The following is an 18,674-nucleotide window of genomic DNA, read 5'->3' as shown; positions in this document are numbered from 1 at the left end:
TCCAGTTCTAAAGCAGTTAAATGAGGCAAATAATTCTTAATTCATTTGATGTTCTATATGATTGGACCTACATTTAAAAATATTAATTAGCTGCTTGAAAGTTATGTACATATATAAGCTGTTTCATCTCTGTTATTCTGTACAATCCCAATATGCCACTTATCACAGACTATTTTTATACCTCTTCAAATGCTTTGCATGCTCTCCTACATACTCCACAAGTCCAGATTGGTCGGGCCATGTCTCCTTAAGGCACAGAGTCTTGCTCCCTTCCATTCCTCAGCCTCCCAGGCAGTTAGACTGGGGACCTGAGGCCAGGTTGGGCTACATGTGCTCTGGCTTTTGGGGGCCTCGCAGACCCAGGGAGAGATGCCTCTCCCAGACCTGGGGAGAAATGGCCCCTGCATGGCTAACCAATTAAAGATAATAAAAGGCTCGACTAGACTCACATCTCTCATATACTAGCCAGGCAATTCTGAGTCCCCAGACACCTCTTTATACCTAATTCTTGCACACCAAGCCAGTATTTCCCCTGCACTAAATCACCTCAGAACCAGGCAACAAGAAATCACTCCTTTAGCATGAAACCCACAAGAATTATTCAAATCTGTCCATCCTAAAATGTTTACCCTGCCTGCCTTACCTTTCCCAAGGAAATCCCAATAACATCATGGCTCAGCACGCCCCCCATGGCCCTGGGAGGTGTTCAGTAGCCCCTCTCTGCAACCGTGGGCATTATCGACATCCTCAAAGCCTCCCTCCTTTGGTTGCACCAGCTTTACCAGTGCATATCCAACACGGACATTCTTGGGACACTAGATGCCATTTCTAACCTCATGTTTTTCATCAGAGACTGGAATGCAAAAGTAAAAAGCCAAAAGATACATGGAGTAACAGGTAAGTTTGGCCTTGGTGTACAAAATGAAGCAGGGCACAGGCTAATGGAGCTTTGCCAAGAGAATGCACTGGTCACAGGAAACACCCTCTTCCAACAATACAAGAGATGACTCTACACATGGACATCATCAGATGGTCAATACTGAAATCAGACTGATTCTATTCTTTGCAGCTGCAAACGGATAAGCTCTGAACAGTCAGCAAAAAAGATGGGAGCTGACTGTGGCTCAGATCATGAACTCCTTATTTCCAAATTCAGACTTAAATTGAAGAATGTAGGGAAAGCAACAAGGTCATTCAGGTTTGATCTAAATCAAATCCCTCATGATTATACAGTGGAAGTGACACATAAATTCAAGGGATTAGATCTGATACAGGGCCAGAAAAACTATGGATGGGGTTCATTACATTGTACAGGAGGTGGTGATCAAAACCATCTCCAAGAAAAAGAAAGGTAAAATGGTTGTCTGAGGAGACTTTACAAATAACTGAGAAAAGAAGAGAAGAGAAAGGCAAAGGAGAAAAAGAAAGATATACCCATCTGAATAGAGTTCCAAAGAATAGCAAAGAGAGATAAGAAAGCCTTTTTGAGTGAACAATGCAAAGAAATAGAGGAAAACAATAGAATGGGAAAGACTAGAGATCTCTTCAAGAAAATCAGAGATACCAAGGAAACATTTCATGCAAAGATGAGCTCGATAAAGGACAGAAACGATATGGATCTAACAAAAGCAGAAGATATTAAGAAGAGGTGGCAAGAATACACAGAAGAACTATACAAAAAAGATCTTCATGACCCAGATAACCACGATGATGTGTTCACTCACCTAGAGCCAGACATCCTAGAATTTGAAATCAAGTGGGCCTTAGGAAGTAACACTGTGAACAAAGCTAGTGGAGGTGATGGAATTCCAGCTGAGCTGTTTCAAGTCCTAAAAGATGATGCTGTGAAAGTGCTGCACTCAATATGCCAGCAAATTTGGAAAACTCAGCAGTGGTCACAGGACTGGAAAAGGTCAGTTTTCATTCCAATCCCAAAGAAAGACAATGCTGAAGAAGGTTCAAACAACCACACAACTGCACTCATCTCACACACTAGCAAAGTAATGCTCAAAATTCTCCAAGTGAGGCTTCAACAGTACATGAACCAAGAACTTCCAGATGTACAAGCTGGATTCAGAAAAGGCAGAGGAACCAGAGATCAAATTTCCAACATCAACTGGATCATTGAAAAAGCAAGAGAATTCCAGAAAAACATCTACTTCTGCTCCATTGATTATGCTAAAGCCTTTGACTGTGTGGATCACAACAAACTGTGGAAAGTTTTGAAAGAGATGGGAATACCAGACCACCTGAGCTGCCTCTTGAGAAATCTGTATGCAGGTCAAGAAGCAACAGTTAGAATTGAGCATGGAACAGACTGGCTTCAAATCAGGAAAGGAGTATGTCAAGGCTATATATTGTCACCCTGCTTATTTAACTTACATGCAGAGTACATCATGTGAAATGCCAGGCTGGATGAAGCACAAGTTGGAATCAAGATTGCCTGGAGAAATATCAATAACCTCAGATATGCAGATGACACCACACTTATGGCAGAAAATGAAGAAGAACTAAAGAGCCTCTTGATAAAAGTGAAAGAGAGAGTGAAACATTGGCTTAAAACTCAGCATTCAGAAAAGTAAGATCATGGCATCTGGTCCCATTACTTCATGGCAAATAGATGGGGAAACAATGCAAAGAGTGACTTTATTTTTTAGGTTCCCAAAATCACTGCAGATGGTGACTGCAGCCATAAAATTAAAGGACACTTGCTCCTTGGAAGAAAAACTATGACCAACCTAGACAGCATATTAAAAATCAGAGACCTTAGTTTACTGACAAAGGTCCATATAGTCAAAGGTATGCTTTTTCCAGTAGTCATGTACAGATGTGAGAGTTGGACTATAAAGAAGGCTGAGTGCCAAAGAACTGATGTTGAAGAAGACTCTTGTGAGTCCCTTGGGATGCAAGGAGATCAAACCAGTCAATCCTAAAGGAAATCAACCCTGATTATTCATTGGAAGGACTGATGCTGAAGCTCTAATATTTTGGCTACCTGATGCTGGGAAAGATAGAAGGCAGGAAGAGAAGGGGCTGACGGAGGATGAGATAGTTGGATGGTATCACCAATTCAATGGACATGAGCTTGAGCAAGCTCTGGGAGGTGGTGAAGGACAATGGGGCCTGATGTGCTGCAGTCCATGGGGTCACAAAGAGTCAGACATGACTGAGCGGCTGAACAACAAAAACCTTATGTTAGAGAGGATGAAACTGAGGCACAGAGTGTTTAAACAACTTCCTGAGATAACACGATGATCCAGAATTCTCAGCCAGGCAGGCGGGCTCCAGATGGCACTAAACCAAGGCTTTGTCATCTTCTTTGCTCCCCTCTCTCCACTCTGCTGTCCCTGGAATTGCGCCTGGCTTCGTAGTTTTTCTTTGCATTCAGTTGATGTGATATGAGGCCACTTGTGTATTTTTACAGTACTCTCAAAAAGCAACTGCCATAGATGTCGTGCTTGAATTGGCAGTCTGTTCTATCACAAATTCTAGTTTTATTTTAAATTTCACTCAGTTTTGTTTTATTTCATCTTTAGATTTCTAGATATTCTTTTACTGAGTACTCTTTCCCAGCTCTGACACAAAACTAGTTTCATTGTTTCTGATGTCTACATACAGAGGAAGGGTGACAGGATTGGGGACACTGTCCATGAGATTTTTCACAACTACAGGTAAAGTGTCATTTGGGAGGATGAGAGCTGCCCTTTTTCCTAGGCCACACTGTATTCATGTCATCTCTACATCAAGGCATCAGTATTTCCAAAGCTCCCAGGATTTCTGTTACCCCCAAGTAAGCTAATCTAGCATGATCTGATATATTATAAAAGCAGATGTTATAGTCACAAGCTTTGGTAAAGAAGTCAGGCCAAAAGTGATGAACAAATGTATTAAGTAAGCTCCCCCAGCAAAACAGACCTCAGTATGATCTGAAGACTTCTGATTAACCAACCCCTTGACCTCCATGAACAAATTTTATATTAATTCATTTTCCCCAAGGACCCTGGGGAAAAAGACATGAACACTTTCATGGAATTCTTAGACAAGATTCACGTGTTTGCCCTAAGTTAAGACCAAGAGTAATGGGGGAAGGTTTCAAGCTGATAAATATACAATTGTTTACCTGTTTTGCCACATGTATAGAGTTAATATGAAAAGGTATATTCCTAATAAATATTTGCCACCACAAGTAGAAAGATAAGAAAGCCTCTTAGGAAAAATTGCCAGTGCCCTAGTCTCATGTTTCGGGAAAAGGACTTCTAGGATAACACTCTCTCCAGCCTCTACACACTCCCCTCCCTGTTTTGCAAACACACACAACAGATGACCGAGGAGATCAGAATGATACGAATGTGGCTCAGCCCTTCTACCCTCACTCAAGTCTACAAAGACAGAGGGCTTTCATTATGGCAAGAGAGCTGGTTCAGGCCCTGGTGAACAGTATTTGAAGGGCCTCCAGAGAAGGGTAAACTATAGTAACAAATTCCTCAGAGGGCTTTGTATTCAGACCCATACTTCTTCCAGATCACCAGCCCCAGTTATTTGTACTGGCTCCCCCCACCTTGCATTACCTCTGGCCTTCTCCTCCAGATCCTCAACTCCATGTGGTCAAGACGCATGGATCAGGGCCCAATATTCCTCCTCAGAGCACAATCTCCTTCTGCATCAGATACTGGAGTTCAGCAGAGGCAAGGCAGTAATTCTGAATATGTTTTCTCTACATAGTTCTGGTGGATTATTCCAAAGGTTAAACTTAGAGGAAAACAAATAATCTAATTCTCCACTACTAAGGGAACATCAGGCTTTCCAGGTGGTAAAGAATATTTCTGCCAATGCAGGAGATGTGGGTTCAATCCCCAGGTCAGGAAGATCCCCTGGAGAAAGGAATAGCAAACCACCGCAGTATTCTTGCCTTGGAAATCCCATGGACAGAGGAGCCTGGCAAGCCACAGTCCATGGGTCACAAAAGAGTTGGACACGACTGAGCAACTAAACAGCAAAGGGAACATCTAAGCTCCATACTGGAATTCAGCCCTAACAGCCATTTGATTCTGATCTATCTGGCTGTGCCCATTTCTCAATTAGTTCCAAACTCAGAAAACTTGTAGGGTAGAAGTAACGATCCTCCATCTCTTCAAACTTCAAAAGGTTCAGTCAAAGGTAATCTTGATACAAAGCTTTTATAGGTAAAAGCTAAAAAATGTTTAACATCTTGTGTTTTTTTTTTAATCAAGTTTCCTGAGGTTTCCCTGAGTCCAAAGTTCATTTCCTGACGACATCAGGTACAATTATATATCTCCATTCTTTTACTTCATTATTGAACTCACAGAATCTCAGAACTGAAAACAATTGTAAGGAATACTGAGTAAGTACCTTATCCAAGGTCACAAAGCTAGATGTTGACAGAGCTAAAGCTGAGTCCAAGTCTTCCCATTCCCAGTGGGGTTGGTTCCCTTTCCGTGATACTAGACTTCCTTCTGGAGAAGGCAATGGCACCCCACTCCAGTACTCTTGCCTGGAAAATCCCATAGACGGAGGAGCCTGGTGGGCTGCAGTCCATGGGGTCTCTAAGAGTCGGACACGACTGAGTGACTTCACTTTCACTTTTCACTTTCATGCATTGGAGAAGGAAATGGCAACCCACTCCAGTATTCTTGCCTGGAGAATCCCAGGGATGGAGGAGCCTGGTGGGCTGCCGTCTATGGGGTCGCACAGAGTCGGACACGACTGAAGTGACTTAGCAGTAGCAGCAGCAGCAGACTTCCTTCTAGTGCTTTTTCAGTGAACTGAACATACATGTGTCTTCACTCCTTTGTTAATACAGGAACAATGTTTGGTGATAGCAAATTGATAATATGTTAACTATAAAACATCAGAATTTGGAGCAAAATTAGAGAAAACAAGCAGCTCTTTTTTCATTTCCACCGATGAGGCCATTGAGGGCCAGCTAGATGGCACAACCCAGCCAGACTTCACTGCTCCTGCATCTACAATCAGTTCTCTTTCCTCCTTGGAAATGCCCCTTCTAACCACTGAAAACCAAAACTTAAGTGTTATTTCTTCCTGCTTGACCAGAAAGCAGAGAAAATAGTAGATATTTAACCCCCTAAATAACAGTATAAGCAGTACATTATTATAAGTATCACATAATTCTCTTACCAGGACCAGTCTATTGATTGATTTAAATTAGTTCTCTCCTAAAACTTACTACCTTTTTGGTAATGAGATTTCCCCAGCCTAGCATAGATAATATTTAGAATACCAACCCTGTTTCTTGGGTAGGAAATGATTCAATGATGAATGCTGATGAAAACCATTAGTCGTGCAAAACCATATTAAGTTGTTCAGTAACGAGACAGGGGTTGTTTAATGAAGCATGTCTTCACCATAAATAACAACAACAGTAAAGACAAATTTACTGCTTTTGTATCCCATGGACATTTGTCACACATTTCAGAGCACTGGAAATGAAAATTGGATATATTTAATTAAGTTAGTATATAAGTTAAAAGGTAAAAAATGTTTAAGAGAAGTCAATTTACATTTGGGTCATCATTTTTGAGAATAGGCTCATCTCTAATGCAAATATATGAGCTGAATAAGTGTCATATTTATTATATATGCCTTCATTGTCTCTGCTGAACAATTACATGAATATTGAAATTCCAACAGTTGTTTTATATATGTGTAGGTATAACTGAATCACTTTGCTGTACAACAGAAATTAACACAATGTTGTAAAATAACTATACTTCACTAAGAAAAATTTTTAAAGAAAATTAATGGACAGCGGTTTGTTATTTTCAAAGAAAACACGGGCATTAATGAAGTACTGACCCAAGATGTGCCACGGTATGTGCTTCCCAAGCTTGGGGGCCCTGTCCTTAGAAGGACAGACCGAAAGAACTCAAAATCTACATGCAGTGAGCGCACCACAGAGAAACACAAGCCAGTGCCTAAAGGATGAATCTCAGGTGGAACCAGTCAACCCTCCGTTTCCCCCTCCTACAGTGGGGTAGCCCAGCTATACCAGAAGCTCCTTGGGAGCTGGGATGGCACACTCTTCATCACTGTGCTCCTAACACAACCCGGATGCAGCTGTCCCTTGCCCACCACAGTTCTGAAGCATCCCATCTCCTCCCCTCTGACCTCCTCCTTTTCTGAGTAGCTTTCTTAACAACTCTTTCCTTTTCTACCTTTTCTGTTTTCTAGCTTTTCCAAATGTTGTCCTCAACACCAGCTCTGTGCTGGTCTTGTTCTTTGTGGTATCCAGAGTACCCACCACTAAGAAAGCCTGTAACATCATTGACAAGTGGGTTTGTGTCTACTTGAACATTGTTAGGCAGCAAGTTATTTGAGATGGTTTCACCCATTCATTTTATAGCAGTTCTAACTGTTAAACTCTTCTTCAGGAAACCCAGACGGATGGGTGTTTTATGGGTGCGGGTGGGAGGAAGGCAAAATTCGGCTTCCTAGATGCATATTTTCTTCTTATCACTATATCGGAGCAAAAATACGCCTCATCATCTTTCTTCCCTTTGGAACTCTACAAGAATGATTATGAGCCTTGTCCTCAATAGATATTCAGTTAATTGAAGATAAGATGTCTCCCACTCAAAACAATTCAGCTTGATCATGGTCAATACTTCTCATTGCCCTTGACATTAACTTCTACCTATCCTCCCCACCACACTTCCCTTTTCCTTTAATGTATAATCTGCTGGTATTTCTAAATAAGAAAAATAATTTGGAAAGTATCAACTTGCAAACTCTTTGAGGAGCTCCTTAGAAGAAATCAGCACTGGTGAATAAAGTCCTGCCAGACTATTCTAAGGAGAAGGCAATGGCACCCCACTCCAATACTCTCACCTGGAAAATCCCATGGGCAGAGGAGCCTGGTGGGCTGCAGTCCATGGGGTCCGGAAGAGTAGGACACGACTGAGTGACTTCCCTTTCACTTTTCACTTTCATGCATTGGAGAAGGAAATGGCAACCCACTCCAGTGTTCTTGCCTGGAGAATCCCAGGGACGGGGGAGCCTGGTGGGCTGCCGTCTATGGGGTCACACAGAGTCGGACACGACTGAAGCAACTTAGCAGCGAAGGCAACAGCAGCAGACTATTCTAATTTTCTCTGACAAAGTAAAAGATCAGATAAAATTTATGATGAGCTTGCATTTAAAATTCTGGTCATGGAGCATACTGAGCCATGTGTCAGAAAGTAAAATCTACCTGTCAAGCAATAATTATGGAGATGTAAGCCTGACTGGAAAGCAACACCAACAGTGTGGTTGATTCTATATAAACTGAGGAACACGCACCATAATCCACAGACTCCAATCACGCAGGAATGAGAACGGTCCCCAGTGACGGTGCGTGATTTTATCTATGTGAGTCTTGCATATGAACTGTCTGAGCTATATCCAACTGCCCGCTTCCACTTTACAGTCAATGAGGAAAGTAGATAAAACAAGCATACATCTACACACAGATGTACCCAGCTAAATGTATGGCATCTTTCCAAGCCTCCAAAACATGTTTTTAAAGGGCACAAAAAGTTTAACTAAGGGCATATAATATAAAGTTCTTTTGTTTTACCCACATAACAAGTAAATCAAAAGTCAAAACCTTCCCTTTCTAAAACCAGAGCAATACTCTTAGCTACCAAGGACTTACTTTGTCATTCTCTAGCCACAGATCTATTGCCATTAAGGTGGCGAGTAATTACTGTTTGTCAGAACTATTCTTGCCTTCCGTGTTGCTGTTTTTTTATGCATGGTGGGGAGAGAAGGGGAAAATAGAGAGATGCATCAGCAAAGCTCTTGGTCTTGTAGCTTTAAAGGGGGTTCAGAGACAAGGAAAGCCCATACTGCTGTCAAATCTACCAGGAATTTGTACACCAAAACCACCTCAGCAAAAAGATACTGCATCATAAATATTAAATTAGAAGTTTTTCACCACAACACTGTTCCCCACCTCATTTACGTTCTATACAGAAATAGTTTCCATCGCTCCTGTGAGTTGAAGTAAATGAGAGAACAGACTTGGACTCAAAATAAGAACAAGTTTTCATAAATGAAACAAGATGTATAAAAGAGGAGCTTTCATAAACGAAACAAGATGTATAGAAGAGGTGAGTAACATAACTACGGAGAGTATATAAACTGTTACCAATCACTCAAAGAGGTCAGAAATGGAAAGTTCTGCCTGAAAAGTTCTGCATGTCCCATCACTGAATGAGCTCGAGTTGTTTCCCCTAAGAGTGGTGGCAGAGGGAATCCCCATATCGGATGTTTTGATAAGATTTCAAAAGGCCCTTCTGATATCAAAGAAGTGATCATACTAGATCGTAAATTACTACTCCAAACCTTTCCTCTATCTTTAAAATCATGGATGCATTGTGTGGCTTATTCTAATCATGTTCTAAATTAATTCCAAAAAGCCATTTCTAATGAGAACTTGAAGTCATATTTATTTTGTTCTCTACACAACTATAAAATTATTTATCTATGGAACAAAGAGTACTTTTTTTAATCCATGTTAGTATAAGGAAAGGTGTACAAGAATTATAAGGAGCGAGGCCAGCATTTCTTAGCTATATGCCTTTAGGGCAGGATACTTCTCAAAGGCTTAGTTTCATCATCAGCTAAGCAAGGACCACATGGGTTAATATGCCAAATTCCTGGGACTCAGTGGCTGCCCAATAAATGGCATCCACGGTTACTGCAGCTGTTCTTATAAACAGAGATAAAATAAAAGGTCTTGTGATGTTGACTTGTTTTTATATTGAGGAAATATTGAACACCTGGAAAAGAAGAATTATAATCCTGGACTTGGGATATGATCATTTTTCTTCCAGAATGTTTCTCATTAAAAATTTTCCTTGGAAATGGAGGATGTGATATAAGAGGATAAATCCTTTTTTTTTTTTTCCAGTTAGAAAGTCAGACAGTGTTACTTATTCTCGAAATGAACCTTTTTGAGTACATTCCTGGAAAAATGATGTGTAGTCTGAATTCAACACAAGAATAGCTTGTGGTAAAGAGGTCTGTTAGTAATGACCACTTTAAAACTCCTGAAATCTTTAGGTTCCTGAAAATAAGGATTTATCATGAATGATCTTATGTCAAGATTGACAATATAGGGAAAAATTGAGTGACACATTAAAATCTCATAATTCTTACCTATCAGATAGATGTATAAGTAGAACAACTGACCAAGTTTTCCCTAAGAAAATGGAGACCTAAAAACTTTTCCCATCTCACACACACACACACACACACTCACTCACTCCAATAATACATAATCAGAGTGCTTTTCATCTTCCTGGAAAACTCTGTATACAGTATATTAGCACTGTCTGGAGAGGCAACCATCAGAAATACAATGCTATGAGTCAACACTGCCAGTAAGAGGAGGAGCAGAAGTTTTAGGTGTTAAAATGTGAAGTTTGCCTGAGGCAGAAGAATACACAGCCAGATCTCAGCTTCAAATGTCCAGCTGATTGTATGCATATTTTTTCCAAGCCACTCTGTGAATGCCTATTAGCTAAGTTTAATGTCCTTGCTTTGGTAAAAACAAGCACCCTGCCTTCACTTTTCAAAACATCTTTTTACCCTCTTCTAGTCTGAACTCCTCCAGATACTCACCACTTCCTATTCAAACCAGGAACTGATAACTAGTCATTTTTGTCCTCTCACTATCCCGAATGCTGTAAGCCGTTGGAGTAAACCTAACCATCTGCCTCTCAAATGAACCTTGAATCAGCTCCATACTTGCTCCCGGGGTATCTGGCAGCAGGTCCAGAGGAAGTGGAGGAGAATGCTGGGAAACTCGAATAAAACTTCAAAAAAGGCCTTCTTCACCTTCATGAGCTGGAAGGAAACGAGAGGTGTTCTGGTTCCACCCTTTGTGGTGCTGTTGGGTGAACTGAGTTGTACCCCATCACCCAGCTTGCAAAGGCAGAGCTGAAAATAAAACCTGGCACCCAAGCCCTAGTTCAGTTTTTACTAACACACACACACCTTGATTTCACTTGAATTTCTCCGTCTCGTTTGATAAAGAGTGAAACCACTAAAAATTATTGTGAGAAAAAAAAAAAAAAAATGGTTTCACAGTTGACAGATTTAATTCCAAGGGGAAAAGGGAAAGATGTCTCAAAGGCATGGGATGACTGGACTAATCCCCAGTCAGGCACATTCACGGGGGATGTGGGAGTATAGGCGATCCCTGAGGGAGAAAGAAGGTGGGGGGCAATAAACAAACATCCTGTGATTTAATCATGGGAAAAGCCTCTATTTATGGAGCGGGAGCAGGCTAAACATTAATTGCCACTTCAGGCTTCTTCCTCTAAGTATGCTAGGACTGGTTTTTCAAGTGCAAAGGAAGAGCCCAGACACGTTACAAAGAGCACACAGCACGTTCTCACCACAGCCTCCTCTCACAGCTCTGTCTCACTCCCTTCTCACCCTAGACCAGCTCCTGGTCCCCAGTCCCCATGTGGGGAGAACAGACCAGGGTAGGGCGTCCGCAGCAGAGGAAGATGTAGTGGCAGCGTCAGAAGACAGCAGGGGCCACGAGACTATAGATCTGGTGTTCATCCATAGATTGACCAACTTTTGGAGGAATCTGTCTGCCTAGATGGCAGTTGAGAACAATCTCAAGAACAAACATATTCACTCATGTCATCCCTTTGGTTTTGATTCTAGTTTTTCCCCTTTAACATTCAAAAGAGTAGCCCAGGGACTTCCCTGGTGGCTGAGTAGCTAAAACACAGCACTCCCAATGCAGGGGACCCAGGTTTGATCTTTGGTCAGGGAACTAGACCCCACATGCTGCGTGCCACGACTAGAAGACTGAAGAGCCCACGGGCCGCACCTAAGGCCTGGTGATCTCAGTCACTCAGTCATGTCCAACCCTTTGCGACTCCATGGACCATAGCCTGCCAAGCTCCTCTGTCCATGGGATCCTCCAGGCAAGAATACTGGAGTGGGTTACCATGACCTCCTCCAGGGGATCTTCCCCACCCAGGGACTGAGCCTGCATCTCTTAGGTCTCCTGTGTTGGCAGGCAGGTTCTCTACCACTAGCACCACTTGGGAAGACCCTAAGGCCTGATACTGACAAATAAATACTAATTTTTAAAAAAAAGAGTAGCCCATAACTGAAACTGACCTAACAGAACTCACTCTCACCATTCAACAAAATCTTACATTTACACATGACTGGTGTTCTTGGTCAAAACCAGTGGCTTTTCTTCCTTTACCTTCCCCCATCTCCCCAGCAGATTTGGTATGGTTGACCTAGTAGAGAATTTTGAAGTTAAATTAGAACTGAAAGGATGGGGGGAAATCTGCTCCACATTATTCCAGGTAGTAAAAATAATATAAATCACTCTTTTTATGGATGTCAGCTGTTCATATATCACCTTCAGTTTTTCCATAGTACCTATTTAATACTTAAACTGATACCTTAAAAAAACTTTGGTATTTACCTTAGTCTCAGTCTAAGCAAGAAAAACCTGTCAAAGAATGAATCTGAAATACATGTCTATTTTTCTAGTTTATATTAAATTTAAATATGTAACTAAACATTTTGAAGTTTATTCATATACTACCGAAACTTATCTCAAGTTTCATCCTTGGGCAGCATTGACTTCTGGAAACACTGAATCAAATTAAAGCATGCTGTGGATCAGGCATGACAGACTTATCAGAAACAAAGAACAAATGGATATTAAATACTGTGAGGTAGAAAGGCTTGGGCCAAATTATGCAGAACTTGATATGGCCAAAAAAAGAAAATGCAATGAAAGGTTGGGAATGAAATTAAAGTAATGCTTAAAATAAATGCATTTTCTAGGCATAAATAGGATACAGTGGAGGTGGGAAGGCCTAGATTTGAGAAGGCCAGACATCTGATACAAAAAACAGCCATGCCAGATAGTGAGAGCCTGGTCTAAACTGATAGACTCAAGATAGGGGAAAGGATGAAGAGCTCTGCTGTAGCAGGAAAAATGGACAGGAACCTACAGACAGAGGAGAATCAAACTGAATGAGGAGACAAGGTCAAAGATGATGGCAAGTTCTCACACGTGCGACCACTGATGCCACTGGCAGATGACGGGATTCTGAAAGTAGATAGTCACATGAAAATGTCCAATCAGCACTCAGTAATACAGTTCAAAAGCTGGGTGAGAGGATGGACTCTCGTGACCTGGGAGTCATCAGCATAGATTTGAGAGACAAATTCATAGAATGGACATGCACCCCAAAATAGAAAGTAAGAAGAGCCAAGTACAGTTCTATTCAGGAAATCGGGTTGAATAAGCTGAGAAAGAGGTCATTTATTAACAACAACAAAACTCTAGAACAGGTTTTTCAACCTTGGCAGAACATCAGAAAGATTGGGGAACTTTAAAGATTACCAGAGTCTGTGCCCCACCCCAGACCAATCAGATGTGCCCCTCGGGGACCATAACATTCATATCATTACCAAATTCAGACTGAAGTATGGACAACTCTACGCATATAAAAAACTTTAAGCCAGATCCCTTAATCCTGCACTTTAAGAGCCAACCTAATTTTCTAGCATTTATGACATAGAAACAACGATAAATGAATAAAGTACACATATATATTAATAGTGATTTTGTGTAAGATATCTGGTATTTGTTTTCTAAAATCTCCATTTTTATAAACTTTTTTTCCATTTCATTCAGCACTTCAGTTACTTGAGCTTGGAAGTTCTTTCAGGGCATCTTATCTAAACAACCATTTTTAATATGAAAAAAATACGGTATCTATAAACTCTCTTTTTCCCACTTGTGAATGCTTCTAAAATTTCAGTGCCTAGTAAGAGATTCCTTCTTTTTTTTCCACTTCTTTGTTTTCTTCACACCAGTTTGGATGTTGTCCACACCTTAATCTTAGTATTTATTATTTGCAAAGCTTTTAAAGTCAAATGGAAAAGAAACTACAAGTTTAAACAATCTTTCAGATTTCTTGTTTTTTTTTCCCTTGTTACTTCACATTGGATAGGAAAGGAATATACTTCCAAGAAAATAGGCTCATCCTAAATTCAGCTGTGCCATAGAGGGGAACAGCTGTGCCTTTGTTCCCCTAGCTGCCCTGAGGAATGACACCAAAATTTCATCTGAGATATTTTTTCAGGTATGAATTTGGATGGATAGATGAAATCATCATGTGTACAGACAAGGCTATGATATTGGAAAACTGACTCAATCATTCACCCACCTTACAGGACAACTTATACCAAATATTATAAAAAACAAGAATGACTAAAATTCAGTAAATCATGTTAATCATTTAGCACTTGATGTTTTTGCTGGACAATAATGTTTATGTCTTTCATTGACACAGGGCTTACTGTGTAATAAGGGGAAAAAAATCTGACTCCAAGAAAACTTAAGTATCGTAAGGTTATATAACTTGTTCTAAAGAACAAATAGCCCATTGTTAAATTCTAAATTAACTGGGAGACAATTCACATCAGTTCACTTCACTCACTCAATCATATCTGACTCCTTGCAACCCCATGGGCTACAGCACGCCAGGCCTCCCTGTCCATCACCAACTCCAAGACCCTACTCAAACCCATGTCCATCACATGGGTGATGCCATCCAACCATCTCATCTTCTGTCGTCCCCTTCTCCTCCTGCCCCTAATCCCTCCCAGCATCAGGGTCTTTTCTAATGAGTCAGTTCTTCGCATGAGGTGGCCAAAGTATTGAAGTTTCAGCTTCAGCATCAGTCCTTCCAATGAATATTCAGGACTGATTTCCTTTAGGATGGACAGGTTGGATCTCCTTACAGTCCAAGGGGCTCTCAAGAGTCTTCTCCAACACCACAGTTCAAAAGCATCAATTCTTTGGTGCTCAGCTTTCTTTATAGTCCAACTCTCACATATCCATACATGACTACTGGAAAAACCATAGCTTTGATTAGACAGACATTCATTGGTAAAGTAATATCTCTGCTTTTTAATATGCTATCTAGGTTGGTCATAGCTTTTCTTCCAAGGAGCAAGAGTCTTTTAATTTCATGGCTGCAGTCACCATCTGCAGTGATTTTAAAGCCCAAGAAAATAAAGTCTCACTCTTTCCATTGTTTCCCCATCTATTTGCCATGAAGTGATGGCACCAGATGCCATGATCTTAGTTTTCTGAATGTTGAGTTTTAAGCCAATGTTACACTCTCTCTTTCACTTTCATCAAGAGGCTCTTTAGTTCTTCACTTTCTGCCTTAGGGTGGGGTCATCTGCGTATCTGAGGTTATTGATATATCTCCCAGCAATCTTGATTCCAGCTTGTGCTTCATCCAACCTGGCATTTCACATGATGTACTCTGCATGTAAGTTAAATAAGCAGGGTGACAATATACAGCCTTGACGGACTCCTTTCCCGATTTGGAACCAGTCTGTTGTTCCATGTCCAGTTCTAACTGTTGCTTCTTGATCTGCATACAGATTTCTCAGGAGGCAGGTCAGGTGGTCTGATATTCCCATCTCTTTAATAATTTTCCAGTTTGTTGTGATCCACACAGTCAAAGTCTTTGGTGTAGTCAATAGAGCAAATTCACATACATACACCAAAAAAAAATTTTTTTAAGAAAACGAAGATAATGAATAAAAATATTGTAAAACTCAGTATACCAGAAATTTTGGGAGGTAGGGGGTTTTACATCATGCAAGGTTTTTACATCATGAATTTTCTTCTTCATGCCTTTTAAAATATATCCTGTGTGTCCCCAGCTTCTCCCCTGTTAGTGTCTACATATCAAGTTGTGTGCATATTCCACCTAAAAGCCCTTCAAATATTGGGTTGGCCAAAAATCGTAAGCTGTTCCCAAAACTCAAATGATCTTTTTGGCCAACCTAATATTTTAAAACAGTGATTAGGTCCCCTGGTAATCTGTTTTGCAGTCAAATAGCCCTATTTATTGATCTGCTTTTCATGGCAACCTCTTCTTCCTCCTAGTTATTCTCCCCTGAATCCAGGGGCATCTACATATTTTTCCAAACTCCGTGCTCTACAGAAGTAAACATATTTCAAATGAAATTCAGCCAAAACTGAAGAAGAATGAAATATTGCCTGCTTCATTTTTCATATTCTTTCTCAATGTTTGTTCACTATTGGAACTTACATCCTAATATAAAGCCCAATCCATATTTTTTTGCTGATGTTCTATGAACAGTCTCAAGTCTTTCTCACAGGTACTAAGACCAAGCCATAGCTCACTCTTACTCTCATTAATTGGTTGTTTCTTTTTACAAGGCATCCCATAGCTTTAAATTTCCTTTTAACTCACCAGAGTGGCCTAAATATGACAAGAGAAAAGCACATGAAACCAAACACTACACAAAATTCACTAAAGAAAATATAATACAGTTGTCAAACATTAAGCCTTGTGTTTAACCTACATGAAAATTTCAGAAAGTTTATGTGATTATTGCAATACCAAATAAATACTTTTTCAAATTATTTTTTTGTCTTCACAGAGGATTTCTAAAGTCATTTCAGATGACTCACTCTTGCAAAATTTATGAAACAGGATTATATTTTCTAGAAATGTGTCCTTTGTTATAAAGGCTAGTTTTCATTTGCTTGGAAGAGGGTAACTGGTATTTTTATCATCTCATCAGGAGGCAAAATTCACACTGCATTTTACTTGTAGACAAGGATTTGGCAGGATAAAGAAATCTGGAAGTTTCTTCTCGAAGGAGCCAAGACTTCATGATCTCAAACATCAGCTCAAACTGTTTAAATGAGTGGGCAGAATGCAGCCTGTGAGATTGGGGTGCTGCAGAGTTGCCTAATGGAGAGAATGAGAATGATCAAAATTGAACCAGAGGCCAAAAAAAAAAATAGAAAAGAGAAGTAAAAGTAAGGAGGAGTAGCGGCAAATTGAAATGAGAAAAATAATAGTTGTCAAAACAATAAAGTTACAGAGTCAAGAAGGGATTAGGAAGTAGGAACAATAAAAGCATAATTTACAAAAGAGGTAGAATAATTCACACAAAAACATTGCTTGGAATAAAACAATAAAGGGTACTGTAGCAAAGAATTCCTGTTTCCTAGAAGAATTTTTAATACACAGATTATTTTGTCATGTTTAATATCGGCTTAACACAAAAATAAGAAATGCTTTCTTTTCAGGAATCCTGGCTAAGCAAGCTGAAGAAAAGGTCATCTATCAAGAAGACAGCAGGATTTGTCAGTCTTGGCAGCATGTTAGAATCATCTGGAAAGCTTTAAAAATTGTTTAATTTTTTTCATTTGACTTTTTATAGCTTTTTTTTTTTACTTTGCAATTAGAATTTTTTTTTAAAGAGGAATTCTTTCTTTTCAGTTTAAGGCTATACTAAGAGTCACTACTAGACCTGTAGAAAATTATCTCTCTGGTTTTATGGAATTTTTCTGGAGTGTCTGAACTTTCAGACAGCTACCTTCCATTGCAACTTGCTTATAATTTTCATTTTGAATTTTTTTGGAGTCACAGTGAAACGCTTCTTCAGTATTTCTATACTGAATGAACACTGATTCCCTATTCAAATGATGTCCTCATTGAGAAAGACACACTAATTTCAAGATTTATACAGCTAAACAAAGTCTCAAGTTCAAGTTTCCCCCACTATCAACAGATTGTGGAAAATAAAAATACTAATTAAAATACAGAAATGAAACTGCTGGTTTCTGGGAAAAAGTATGACTTTCAGAGAAAAATAAGATGCTTTGCATGAAAATATTCTCACTAAAAATACAATTTTTCAGGAAATTATACCTTTGTTGTCATGTGGCTGATGATATTTAAATTTAAGTGGTTTAGGAAGAAACACTTAATATGAATTCTAGATCAAGGTTTTGTGCTTAAAATTCTAAGATGCAAATAAAACTGTTTTTAGAATATTTCTACTTTCAAGAGGAATCAAAACAATGAACATTATATTCTCTTATATCAAACATACATATTTTTTAAATTTTCTTTTTACACTCTTGAAACATTCCCTCCACGTGTGAAACAAAAGGAATTTCTGATTAATTGATACTAAAGGTTAACCTAGAGGTTAAAAATAAGTACATTTCAACACTGTAGTATAGTGAAAAGGGGAACTGTTATAGAATTGGGGTATAAAAATAGCCCAAAATTTCAGCCTAATGAACAAATGTGAAACACATTATTGTTTTCTGAATCACTAAGTTTTGCCACCCAAAACTGTCTACCATTCACTTTATACTACATAACTTGGGAGCTTGTGTAACCCCAATGATCTTTCAGAAAAGGCTGGGTCTGATTAATTTAGTTGAGTTGCGTGTCATGTCTTTTACCCACAAAGGACAAGCTCCCTCATCTCACAGGAACGCTGTCATGATGCGTCTCTCAGCTTTTGTTCATGTTTCTCTATTTGACCCAATTACTCCTTTACTTCCCTGTATCTGTCCTTTCTTTAAGTATCACGTCTTCCATAAGACCTTTCCAACCATCAAGCTCACTTTTCTCAATCTTAGTAGAATCACAAAACCACAGAAGATGAGAAAGTAAAGCGGCAAAGAGGTTCCACTAGTGTGTTAGGAAATATTTGTTCTCTTTAATGTTCACAGTGGCAATCAGATGTAATGACATCATGTTGTCTGATAGCTAGCACCTTGAGAAGAAGGAAAA

General features: G+C 39.7%; 1 long non-coding RNA gene across 2 annotated transcripts in view; it reads left to right on the top strand.

Moving 5' to 3' along the window:
* LOC101905590 (uncharacterized) overlaps nucleotides 1-17,979 on the top strand; it is a 57,844-nt gene extending 39,865 nt beyond the window's left edge. Inside the window, exons 3-4 of one of the 2 annotated variants that reach the window (XR_009494826.1) lie at nucleotides 8,992-9,128; nucleotides 17,171-17,979. This is a non-coding gene — a long non-coding RNA (uncharacterized lncRNA). The remainder of the gene's footprint in view (nucleotides 1-8,991; nucleotides 9,129-17,170) is intronic. The other variant, XR_009494827.1, reaches the window with a different exon arrangement.
* Nucleotides 17,980-18,674: the final 695 nt, after the last annotated feature.

The sequence above is a fragment of the Bos taurus genome, chromosome 6, assembly GCF_002263795.3.
Source record: "Bos taurus isolate L1 Dominette 01449 registration number 42190680 breed Hereford chromosome 6, ARS-UCD2.0, whole genome shotgun sequence".
Lineage (NCBI taxonomy): Eukaryota > Metazoa > Chordata > Mammalia > Artiodactyla > Bovidae > Bos > Bos taurus.
Note: the sequence above shows the minus strand (reverse complement) of the source record. Positions and strands in the feature narration are given on the sequence as shown.